The sequence below is a fragment of the Candoia aspera genome, chromosome 6, assembly GCF_035149785.1.
Source record: "Candoia aspera isolate rCanAsp1 chromosome 6, rCanAsp1.hap2, whole genome shotgun sequence".
NCBI classification, from domain to species: domain Eukaryota; kingdom Metazoa; phylum Chordata; class Lepidosauria; order Squamata; family Boidae; genus Candoia; species Candoia aspera.
In genome coordinates this window covers 6,315,281-6,327,653 of record NC_086158.1, presented here as the reverse complement: position 1 = coordinate 6,327,653, position 12,373 = coordinate 6,315,281, and positions in this window count along the sequence as shown.

Here is a 12,373-nt window from a genome sequence, read left to right as displayed (position 1 = left end):
GGCCGGAAATGCAGCCGTGCCTTCCCTGCGCTGGGCTGCAATCTGCAGCAAAATCAGGGCTTGAGCTCACGGGAGGAAAGAGGGATGCGGATACTTCGAGGGCTACCCGGAGGGGGGGAGAGCCTGGGGGCAAAAGCGTACAGCACTCGGCATTCTCAGGCGGTCTCCCACCCAAGCGGAAACGAGGAAAACGGAATATGGGCTTAGACGGTGCAGAGGAAGCTTGCCACTGGTTTGAAGCAGCCTACAATGCCAACTACTCAACCACTACCCCGGGTGCATGAAGGCTCCGAACCAGACTCTCCCCCATTGCTCCGGGCCCACCATTCCTCCTTGTCCCGCTCCTGCAGCTGATCAGTCTCTCTCCATCGCACACAGCTGCCAGGATGCCTTGCTTCTCTTGCATTGAGCTGTGGGCCGGAAATGCAGCCGTGCCTTCCCTGCGCTGGGCTGCAATCTGCAGCAAAATCAGGGCTTGAGCTCACGGGAGGAAAGGGGGATGCAGATACTTCGAGGGCTACCCGGAGCGGGAGAGAGCCTGGGGGCAAAAGCGTACAGCACCCGTTATTCGAAGAGGTAACGAGGCAAAACAGAGTATGGGCTTAGACGGTGCAGAGGAAGCTTGCCACTGGTTTGAAGCAGCCTACAATGCCAACTACTCAACCACTACCCCGGGTGCATGAAGGCCCTGACCCAGACTCTCCCCCATTGCTCCGGGCCAAAAATTCCTCCTTGTCCTGCTCCGGCAGCTGCTCAGTCTCTCTCCATCGCACACAGCTGCCAGGATGTCTTGCTTCTCTTGCATTGAGCTGTGGGCCGGAAATGCAGCCGTGCCTTCCCTGCGCTGGGCTGCAATCTGCAGCAAAATCAGGGCTTGAGCTCACGGGAGGAAAGGGGGTTGCGGAGACTTCGAGGCCTACCGGGAGTGGGGGAGAGCTTGGGGGAAAAGCCTACAGCACCCGTTATTCGAAGAGGTAACGAGGCAAAACAGAGTATGGGCTTAGACGGTGCAGAGGAAGCTTGCCACCGGTTTGAAGCAGCCTACACTGCCAACTACTCAACCACTACCCCGGGTGCCTGAAGGCTCCGACCCAGACTCTCCCCCATTGCTCCGGGCCCACCATTCCTCCTTGTCCTGCTCCTGCAGCTGCTCAGTCTCTCTCCATCGCACACAGCTGCCAGGATGCCTTGCTCCTCTTGCATTGAGCTGTGGGCCGGAAATGAAGCCGTGCCATCCCTGCGCTGGGCTGCAATCTGCAGCAAAATCAGGGCTTGAGCTCACGGGAGGAAAGGGGGATGCGGATACTTCGAGGGCTACCCGGAGGGGGGGAGAGCCTGGGGGCAAAAGCGTACCGCACTCGGCATTCTCAGGCGGTCTCCCACCCAAGCGGAAACGAGGAAAACGGAATATGGGCTTAGACGGTGCAGAGGAAGCTTTGCACTGGTTTGAAGCAGCCTACAATGCCAACTACTCAACCACTACCCCGGGTGCATGAAGGCTCCGAACCAGACTCTCCCCCATTGCTCCGGACCCACCATTCCTCCTTGTCCTGCTCCTGCAGCTGCTCAGTCTCTCTCCATCGCACACAGCTGCCAGGATGCCTTGCTTCTCTTGCATTGAGCTGTGGGCCGGAAATGCAGCCGTGCCTTCCCTGCGCTGGGCTGCAATCTGCAGCAAAATCAGGGCTTGAGCTCACGGGAGGAAAGGGGGATGCGGATACTTCGAGGGCTACCCGGAGGGGGAGAGACCCTGGGGGCAAAAGCGTACAGCACTCGGCATTCTCAGGCGGTCTCCCACCCAAGCGGAAACGAGGAAAACGGAATATGGGCTTAGACGGTGCAGAGGAAGCTTGCCACTGGTTTGAAGCAGCCTACAATGCCAACTACTCAACCACTACCCCGGGTGCATGAAGGCTCCGACCCAGACTCTCCCCCATTGCTCCGGGCCCACCATTCCTCCTTGTCCCGCTCCTGCAGCTGCTCAGTCTCTCTCCATCGCACACAGCTGCCAGGATGCCTTGCTTCTCTTGCATTGAGCTGTGGGCCGGAAATGCAGCCGTGCCTTCCCTGCGCTGGGCTGCAATCTGCAGCAAAATCAGGGCTTGAGCTCACGGGAGGAAAGGGGGATGCAGATACTTCGAGGGCTACCCGGAGCGGGAGAGAGCCTGGGGGCAAAAGCGTACAGCACCCGTTATTCGAAGAGGTAACGAGGCAAAACAGAGTATGGGCTTAGACGGTGCAGAGGAAGCTTGCCACTGGTTTGAAGCAGCCTACAATGCCAACTACTCAACCACTACCCCGGGTGCATGAAGGCCCTGAGCCAGACTCTCCCCCATTGCTCCGGGCCCACAATTCCTCCTTGTCCTGCTCCTGCAGCTGCTCAGTCTCTCTCCATCGCACACAGCTGCCAGGATGTCTTGCTTCTCTTGCATTGAGCTGTGGGCCGGAAATGCAGCCGTGCCTTCCCTGCGCTGGGCTGCAATCTGCAGCAAAATCAGGGCTTGAGCTCACGGGAGGAAAGGGGGATGCGGATACTTCGAGGGCTACCCGGAGGGGGGGAGAGCCTGGGGGCAAATGCGTACAGCACCCGTTATTCGAAGAGGTAACGAGGCAAAACCGAGTATGGGCTTAGACGGTGCAGAGGAAGCTTGCCACTGGTTTGAAGCAGCCTACACTGCCAACTACTCAACCACTACCCCGGGTGCCTGAAGGCTCCGACCCAGACTCTCCCCCATTGCTCCGGGCCCACCATTCCTCCTTGTCCTGCTCCTGCAGCTGCTCAGTCTCTCTCCATCGCACACAGCTGCCAGGATGCCTTGCTTCTCTTGCATTGAGCTGTGGGCCGGAAATGCAGCCGTGCCTTCCCTGCGCTGGGCTGCAATCTGCAGCAAAATCAGGGCTTGAGCTCACGGGAGGAAAGGGGGATGCAGATACTTCGAGGGCTACCCGGAGCGGGAGAGAGCCTGGGGGCAAAAGCGTACAGCACCCGTTATTCGAAGAGGTAACGAGGCAAAACAGAGTATGGGCTTAGACGGTGCAGAGGAAGCTTGCCACTGGTTTGAAGCAGCCTACAATGCCAACTACTCAACCACTACCCCGGGTGCATGAAGGCCCTGAGCCAGACTCTCCCCCATTGCTCCGGGCCCACAATTCCTCCTTGTCCTGCTCCTGCAGCTGCTCAGTCTCTCTCCATCGCACACAGCTGCCAGGATGTCTTGCTTCTCTTGCATTGAGCTGTGGGCCGGAAATGCAGCCGTGCCTTCCCTGCGCTGGGCTGCAATCTGCAGCAAAATCAGGGCTTGAGCTCACGGGAGGAAAGGGGGATGCGGATACTTCGAGGGCTACCCGGAGGGGGGGAGAGCCTGGGGGCAAATGCGTACAGCACCCGTTATTCGAAGAGGTAACGAGGCAAAACCGAGTATGGGCTTAGACGGTGCAGAGGAAGCTTGCCACTGGTTTGAAGCAGCCTACACTGCCAACTACTCAACCACTACCCCGGGTGCCTGAAGGCTCCGACCCAGACTCTCCCCCATTGCTCCGGGCCCACCATTCCTCCTTGTCCTGCTCCTGCAGCTGCTCAGTCTCTCTCCATCGCACACAGCTGCCAGGATGCCTTGCTTCTCTTGCATTGAGCTGTGGGCCGGAAATGCAGCCGTGCCTTCCCTGCGCTGGGCTGCAATCTGCAGCAAAATCAGGGCTTGAGCTCACGGGAGGAAAGGGGGATGCGGATACTTCGAGGGCTACCCGGAGGGGGGAGAGCCTGGGGGCAAAAGCGTACAGCACTCGGCATTCTCAGGCGGTCTCTCACCCAAGCGGAAACGAGGAAAACGGAATATGGCCTTAGACGGTGCAGAGGAAGCTTGCCACTGGTTTGAAGCAGCCTACAATGCCAACTACTCAACCACTACCCCGGGTGCATGAAGGCTCCGAACCAGACTCTCCCCCATTGCTCCGGGCCCACCATTCCTCCTTGTCCCGCTCCTGCAGCTGCTCAGTCTCTCTCCATCGCACACAGCTGCCAGGATGCCTTGCTTCTCTTGCATTGAGCTGTGGGCCGGAAATGCAGCCGTGCCTTCCCTGCGCTGGGCTGCAATCTGCAGCAAAATCAGGGCTTGAGCTCACGGGAGGAAAGGGGGATGCAGATACTTCGAGGGCTACCCGGAGCGGGAGAGAGCCTGGGGGCAAAAGCGTACAGCACCCGTTATTCGAAGAGGTAACGAAGCAAAACAGAGTATGGGCTTAGACGGTGCAGAGGAAGCTTGCCACTGGTTTGAAGCAGCCTACAATGCCAACTACTCAACCACTACCCCGGGTGCATGAAGGCCCTGACCCAGACTCTCCCCCATTGCTCCGGGCCCACAATTCCTCCTTGTCCTGCTCCTGCAGCTGCTCAATCTCTCTCCATCGCACACAGCTGCCAGGATGTCTTGCTTCTCTTGCATTGAGCTGTGGGCCGGAAATGCAGCCGTGCCTTCCCTGCGCTGGGCTGCAATCTGCAGCAAAATCAGGGCTTGAGCTCACGGGAGGAAAAGGGGATGCGGATACTTCGAGGGCTACCCGGAGGGGGGGAGAGCCTGGGGGCAAATGCGTACAGCACTCGGCATTCTCAGGCGGTCTCCCACCCAAGCGGAAACGAGGAAAACGGAATATGGGCTTAGACGGTGCAGAGGAAGCTTGCCACTGGTTTGAAGCAGCCTACAATGCCAACTACTCAACCACTACCCCGGGTGCATGAAGGCTCCGACCCAGACTCTCCCCCATTGCTCCGGGCCCACCATTCCTCCTTGTCCCGGTCCTGCAGCTGCTCAGTCTCTCTCCATCGCACACAGCTGCCAGGATGCCTTGCTTCTCTTGCATTGAGCTGTGGGCCGGAAATGCAGCCGTGCCTTCCCTGCGCTGGGCTGCAATCTGCAGCAAAATCAGGGCTTGAGCTCACGGGAGGAAAGGGGGATGCAGATACTTCGAGGGCTACCCGGAGCGGGAGAGAGCCTGGGGGCAAAAGCGTACAGCACCCGTTATTCGAAGAGGTAACGAGGCAAAACAGAGTATGGGCTTAGACGGTGCAGAGGAAGCTTGCCACTGGTTTGAAGCAGCCTACAATGCCAACTACTCAACCACTACCCCGGGTGCATGAAGGCCCTGAGCCAGACTCTCCCCCATTGCTCCGGGCCCACAATTCCTCCTTGTCCTGCTCCTGCAGCTGCTCAGTCTCTCTCCATCGCACACAGCTGCCAGGATGTCTTGCTTCTCTTGCATTGAGCTGTGGGCCGGAAATGCAGCCGTGCCTTCCCTGCGCTGGGCTGCAATCTGCAGCAAAATCAGGGCTTGAGCTCACGGGAGGAAAGGGGGATGCGGATACTTCGAGGGCTACCCGGAGGGGGGGAGAGCCTGGGGGCAAATGCGTACAGCACCCGTTATTCGAAGAGGTAACGAGGCAAAACAGAGTATGGGCTTAGACGGTGCAGAGGAAGCTTGCCACTGGTTTGAAGCAGCCTACAATGCGAACTACTCAACCACTACCCCGGGTGCATGAAGGCTCTGACCCAAACTCTCCCCCATTGCTCCGGGCCCACCATTCCTCCTGGTCCTGCTCCTGCAGCTGCTCAGTCTCTCTCCATCGCACACAGCTGCCAGGATGCCTTGCTTCTCTTGCATTGAGCTGTGGGCCGGAAATGCAGCCGTGTCTTCCCTGCGCTGGGCTGCAATCTGCAGAAAAATCAGGGCTTGAGCTCACGGGAGGAAAGGGGGATGCGGATACTTCGAGGGCTACCCGGAGGGGGGGAGAGCCTGGGGGCAAATGCGTACAGCACCCGTTATTCGAAGAGGTAACGAGGCAAAACAGAGTATGGGCTTAGACGGTGCAGAGGAAGCTTGCCACTGGTTTGAAGCAGCCTACACTGCCAACTACTCAACCACTACCCCGGGTGCCTGAAGGCTCCGACCCAGACTCTCCCCCATTGCTCCGGGCCCACCATTCCTCCTTGTCCTGCTCCTGCAGCTGCTCAGTCTCTCTCCATCGCACACAGCTGCCAGGATGCCTTGCTTCTCTTGCATTGAGCTGTGGGCCGGAAATGAAGCCGTGCCTTCCCTGCGCTGGGCTGCAATCTGCAGCAAAATCAGGGCTTGAGCTCACGGGAGGAAAGGAGGATGCGGATACTTCGAGGGCTACCCGGAGGGGGGAGAGCCTGGGGGCAAAAGCGTACAGCACTCGGCATTCTCAGGCGGTCTCCCACCCAAGCGGAAACGAGGAAAACGGAATATGGCCTTAGACGGTGCAGAGGAAGCTTGCCACTGGTTTGAAGCAGCCTACAATGCCAACTACTCAACCACTACCCCGGGTGCATGAAGGCTCCGAACCAGACTCTCCCCCATTGCTCCGGGCCCACCATTCCTCCTTGTCCCGCTCCTGCAGCTGCTCAGTCTCTCTCCATCGCACACAGCTGCCAGGATGCCTTGCTTCTCTTGCATTGAGCTGTGGGCCGGAAATGCAGCCGTGCCTTCCCTGCGCTGGGCTGCAATCTGCAGCAAAATCAGGGCTTGAGCTCACGGGAGGAAAGGGGGATGCAGATACTTCGAGGGCTACCCGGAGCGGGAGAGAGCCTGGGGGCAAAAGCGTACAGCACCCGTTATTCGAAGAGGTAACGAAGCAAAACAGAGTATGGGCTTAGACGGTGCAGAGGAAGCTTGCCACTGGTTTGAAGCAGCCTACAATGCCAACTACTCAACCACTACCCCGGGTGCATGGAGGCTCTGACCCAGACACTCCCCCATTGCTCCGGGCCCACCATTCCTCCTTGTCCTGCTCCTGCAGCTGCTCAGTCTCTCTCCATCGCACACAGCTGCCAGGATGTCTTGCTTCTCTTGCATTGAGCTGTGGGCCGGAAATGCAGCCGTGCCTTCCCTGCGCTGGGCTGCAATCTGCAGCAAAATCAGGGCTTGAGCTCACGGGAGGAAAGGGGGATGCGGATACTTCGAGGGCTACCCGGAGGGGGGGAGAGCCTGGGGGCAAATGCGTACAGCACCCGTTATTCGAAGAGGTAACGAGGCAAAACAGAGTATGGGCTTAGACGGTGCAGAGGAAGCTTGCCACTGGTTTGAAGCAGCCTACAATGCGAACTACTCAACCACTACCCCGGGTGCATGAAGGCTCTGACCCAAACTCTCCCCCATTGCTCCGGGCCCACCATTCCTCCTGGTCCTGCTCCTGCAGCTGCTCAGTCTCTCTCCATCGCACACAGCTGCCAGGATGCCTTGCTTCTCTTGCATTGAGCTGTGGGCCGGAAATGCAGCCGTGCCTTCCCTGCGCTGGGCTGCAATCTGCAGCAAAATCAGGGCTTGAGCTCATGGGAGGAAAGGGGGATGCGGATACTTCGAGGGCTACCCGGAGGGGGGGAGAGCCTGGGGGAAAAAGCGTACAGAACCCGGATTTCTCAGGCGGTCTCCCACCCAAGCGGAAACGAGGAAAACGGAATATGGGCTTAGACGGTGCAGAGGAAGCTTGCCACTGGTTTGAAGCAGCCTACAATGCCAACTACTCAACCACTACCCCGGGTGCCTGAAGGCTCCGACCCAGACTCTCCCCCATTGCTCCGGGCCCACCATTCCTCCTTGTCCTGCTCGTGCAGCTGCTCAGTCTCTCTCCATCGCACACAGCTGCCAGGATGCCTTGCTTCTCTTGCATTGAGCTGTGGGCCGGAAATGCAGCCGTGCCTTCCCTGCGCTGGGCTGCAATCTGCAGCAAAATCAGGGCTTGAGCTCATGGGAGGAAAGGGGGATGCAGATACTACGAGGGCTACCCGGAGCGGGAGAGAGCCTGGGGGCAAAAGCGTACAGCACCCGTTATTCGAAGAGGTAACGAGGCAAAACAGAGTATGGGCTTAGACGGTGCAGAGGAAGCTTGCCACTGGTTTGAAGCAGCCTACAATGCCAACTACTCAACCACTACCCCCGGGTGCATGAAGGCTCCGACCCAGACTCTCCCCCATTGCTCCGGGCCCACCATTCCTCCTGGTCCTGCTCCTGCAGCTGCTCAGTCTCTCTCCATCGCACACAGCTGCCAGGATGTCTTGCTTCTCTTGCATTGAGCTGTGGGCCGAAATGCAGCCATGCCTTCCCTGCGCTGGGCTGCAATCTGCAGCAAAATCAGGGCGTGAGCTCACGGGAGGAAAGGGGGATGCGGATACTTCGAGGGCTACCCGGAGGGGGGGAGAGCCTGGGGGAAAAAGCGTACAGCACCCGGCATTCTCAGGCGGTCTCCCACCCAAGCGGAAACGAGGAAAACGGAATATGGGCTTAGACGGTGCAGAGGAAGCTTGCCACTGGTTTGAAGCAGCCTACCATGCCAACTACTCAACCACTACCCCGGGTGCCTGAAGGCTCCGACCCAGACTCTCCCCCATTGCTCCGGGCCCACCATTCCTCCTTGTCCTGCTCCTGCAGCTGCTCAGTCTCTCTCCATCGCACACAGCTGCCAGGATGCCTTGCTTCTCTTGCATTGAGCTGTGGTCCGGAAATGCAGCCGTGCCTTCCCTGCGCTGGGCTGCAATCTGCAGCAAAATCAGGGCTTGAGCTCATGGGAGGAAAGGGGGATGCAGATACTACGAGGGCTACCCGGAGCGGGAGAGAGCCTGGGGGCAAAAGCGTACAGCACCCGTTATTCGAAGAGGTAACGAGGCAAAACAGAGTATGGGCTTAGACGGTGCAGAGGAAGCTTGCCACTGGTTTGAAGCAGCCTACAATGCGAACTACTCAACCACTACCCCGGGTGCATGAAGGCTCCGACCCAGACTCTCCCCCATTGCTCCGGCCCACCATTCCTCCTTGTCCTGCTCCTGCAGCTGCTCAGTCTCTCTCCATCGCACACAGCTGCCAGGATGCCTTGCTTCTCTTGCATTGAGCTGTGTGCCGGAAATGCAGCCGTGCCTTCCCTGCGCTGGGCTGCAATCTGCAGCAAATCAGGGCTTGAGCTCACGGGAGGAAAGGGGGATGCGGAGACTTCGAGGGCTACCGGGAGTGGGGGAGAGCTTGGGGGAAAAGCCTACAGCACCCGGTATTCGAAGAGGTAACGAGGCAAAACAGAGTATGGGCTTAGACGGTGCAGAGGAAGCTTGCCACTGGTTTGAAGCAGCCTACAATGCCAACTACTCAACCACTACCCCGGGTGCATGAAGGCTCCGACCCAGACTCTCCCCCATTGCTCCGGGCCCACAATTCCTCCTTGTCCTGCTCCTGCAGCTGCTCAGTCTCTCTCCATCGCACACAGCTGCCAGGATGTCTTGCTTCTCTTGCATTGAGCTGTGGGCCGGAAATGCAGCCGTGCCTTCCCTGCGCTGGGCTGCAATCTGCAGCAAAATCAGGGCTTGAGCTCACGGGAGGAAAAGGGGATGCGGATACTTCGAGGGCTACCTGGAGGGGGGGAGAGCCTGGGGGCAAATGCGTACAGCACCCGTTATTCGAAGAGGTAACGTGGCAAAACAGAGTATGGGCTTAGACGGTGCAGAGGAAGCTTGCCACTGGTTTGAAGCAGCCTACAATGCGAACTACTCAACCACTACCCCGGGTGCATGAAGGCTCTGACCCAAACTCTCCCCCATTGCTCCGGGCCCACCATTCCTCCTGGTCCTGCTCCTGCAGCTGCTCAGTCTCTCTCCATCGCACACAGCTGCCAGGATGCCTTGCTTCTCTTGCATTGAGCTGTGGGCCGGAAATGCAGCCGTGCCTTCCCTGCGCTGGGCTGCAATCTGTAGCAAAATCAGGGCTTGAGCTCACGGGAGGAAAGGGGGATGCGGATACTTCGAGGGCTACCCGGAGGGGGGGAGAGCCTGGGGGCAAATGCGTACAGCACCCGTTATTCGAAGAGGTAACGAGGCAAAACAGAGTATGGGCTTAGACGGTGCAGAGGAAGCTTGCCACTGGTTTGAAGCAGCCTACACTGCCAACTACTCAACCACTACCCCGGGTGCCTGAAGGCTCCGACCCAGACTCTCCCCCATTGCTCCGGGCCCACCATTCCTCCTTGTCCTGCTCCTGCAGCTGCTCAGTCTCTCTCCATCGCACACAGCTGCCAGGATGCCTTGCTTCTCTTGCATTGAGCTGTGGGCCGGAAATGAAGCCGTGCCTTCCCTGCGCTGGGCTGCAATCTGCAGCAAAATCAGGGCTTGAGCTCACGGGAGGAAAGGGGGATGCGGATACTTCGAGGGCTACCCGGAGGGGGGAGAGCCTGGGGGTAAAAGCGTACAGCACTCGGCATTCTCAGGCGGTCTCCCACCCAAGCGGAAACGAGGAAAACGGAATATGGCCTTAGACGGTGCAGAGGAAGCTTGCCACTGGTTTGAAGCAGCCTACAATGCCAACTACTCAACCACTACCCCGGGTGCATGAAGGCTCCGAACCAGACTCTCCCCCATTGCTCCGGGCCCACCATTCCTCCTTGTCCTGCTCCTGCAGCTGCTCAGTCTCTCTCCATCGCACACAGCTGCCAGGATGCCTTGCTTCTCTTGCATTGAGCTGTGGGCCGGAAATGCAGCCGTGCCTTCCCTGCGTTGGGCTGCAATCTGCAGCAAAATCAGGGCTTGAGCTCACGGGAGGAAAGGGGGATGCGGACACTTCGAGGGCTACCCGGAGGGGGGGAGAGCCTGGGGGCAAATGCGTACAGCACCCGTTATTCGAAGAGGTAACGAGGCAAAACAGAGTATGGGCTTAGACGGTGCAGAGGAAGCTTGCCACTGGTTTGAAGCAGCCTACAATGCCAACTACTAAACCACTACCCCGGGTGCATGAAGGCTCTGACCCAGACTCTCCCCCATTGCTCCGGGCCCACCATTCCTCCTGGTCCTGCTCCTGCAGCTGCTCAGTCTCTCTCCATCGCACACAGCTGCCAGGATGTCTTGCTTCTCTTGCATTGAGCTGTGGGCCGGAAATGCAGCCGTGCCTTCCCTGCGCTGGGCTGCAATCTGCAGCAAAATCAGGGCTTGAGCTCACGGGAGGAAAGGGGGATGCGGAGACTTCGAGGGCTACCCAGAGGGGGGGAGAGCCTGGGGGAAAAAGCGTACAGCACTCGGCATTCTCAGGCGGTCTCCCACCCTAGCGGAAACGAGGAAAACGGAATATGGGCTTAGACGGTGCAGAGGAAGCTTGCGACTGGTTTGAAGCAGCCTACAATGCCAACTACTCAACCACTACCCCGGGTGCATGAAGGCTCTGACCCAGACTCTCCCCCATTGCTCCGGGCCCACCATTCCTCCTGGTCCTGCTCCTGCAGCTGCTCAGTCTCTCTCCATCGCACACAGCTGCCAGGATGTCTTGCTTCTCTTGCATTGAGCTGTGGGCCGGAAATGCAGCCGTGCCTTCCCTGCGCTGGGCTGCAATCTGCAGCAAAATGAGGGCTTGAGCTCACGGGAGGAAAGGGGGATGCGGATACTTCGAGGGCTACCCGGAGGGGGGGAGAGCCTGGGGGCAAAAGCGTACAGCACTCGGCATTCTCAGGCGGTCTCCCACCCAAGCGGAAACAAGGAAAACGGAATATGGGCTTAGACGGTGCAGAGGAAGCTTGCCACTGGTTTGAAGCAGCCTACAGTGCCAAGTACTCAACCACTACCCCGGGTGCATGAAGGCTCCGACCCAGACTCTCCCCCATTGCTCCGGGCCCACCATTCCTCCTTGTCCTGCTCCTGCAGCTGCTCAGTCTCTCTCCATCGCACACAGCTGCCAGGATGCATTGCTTCTCTAGCATTGAGCTGTGGGCCGGAAATGCAGCCGTGCCTTCCCTGCGCTGGGCTGCAATCTGCAGCAAAATCAGGGCTTGAGCTCACGGGAGGAAAGGGGGATGCGGACACTTCGAGGGCTACCGGGAGCGGGGGAGAGCTTGGGGGAAAAGCCTACAGCACCCGGTATTCGAAGAGGTAACGAGGCAAAACAGAGTATGGGCTTAGACGGTGCAGAGGAAGCTTGCCACTGGTTTGAAGCAGCCTACACTTCCAACTACTCAACCACTACCCCGGGTGCATGAAGGCTCTGACCCAGATTCTCCCCCATTGCTCCGGGCCCACCATTCCTCCTTGTCCTGCTCCTGCAGCTGCTCAGTCTCTCTCCATCGCACACAGCTGCCAGGATGTCTTGCTTCTCGTGCATTGAGCTGTGGGCCGGAAATGCAGCCGTGCCTTCCCTGCGCTGGGCTGCAATCTGCAGCAAAATCAGGGCTTGAGCTCACGGGAGGAAAGGGGGATGCGGATACTTCGAGGGCTACCCGGAGGGGGGGAGAGCCTTGGGGCAAAAGCGTACAGCACTCGGCATTCTCAGGCGGTCTCCCACCCAAGCGGAAACGAGGAAAACGGAATATGGGCTTAGACGGTGCAGAGGAAGCTTGCCACTGGTT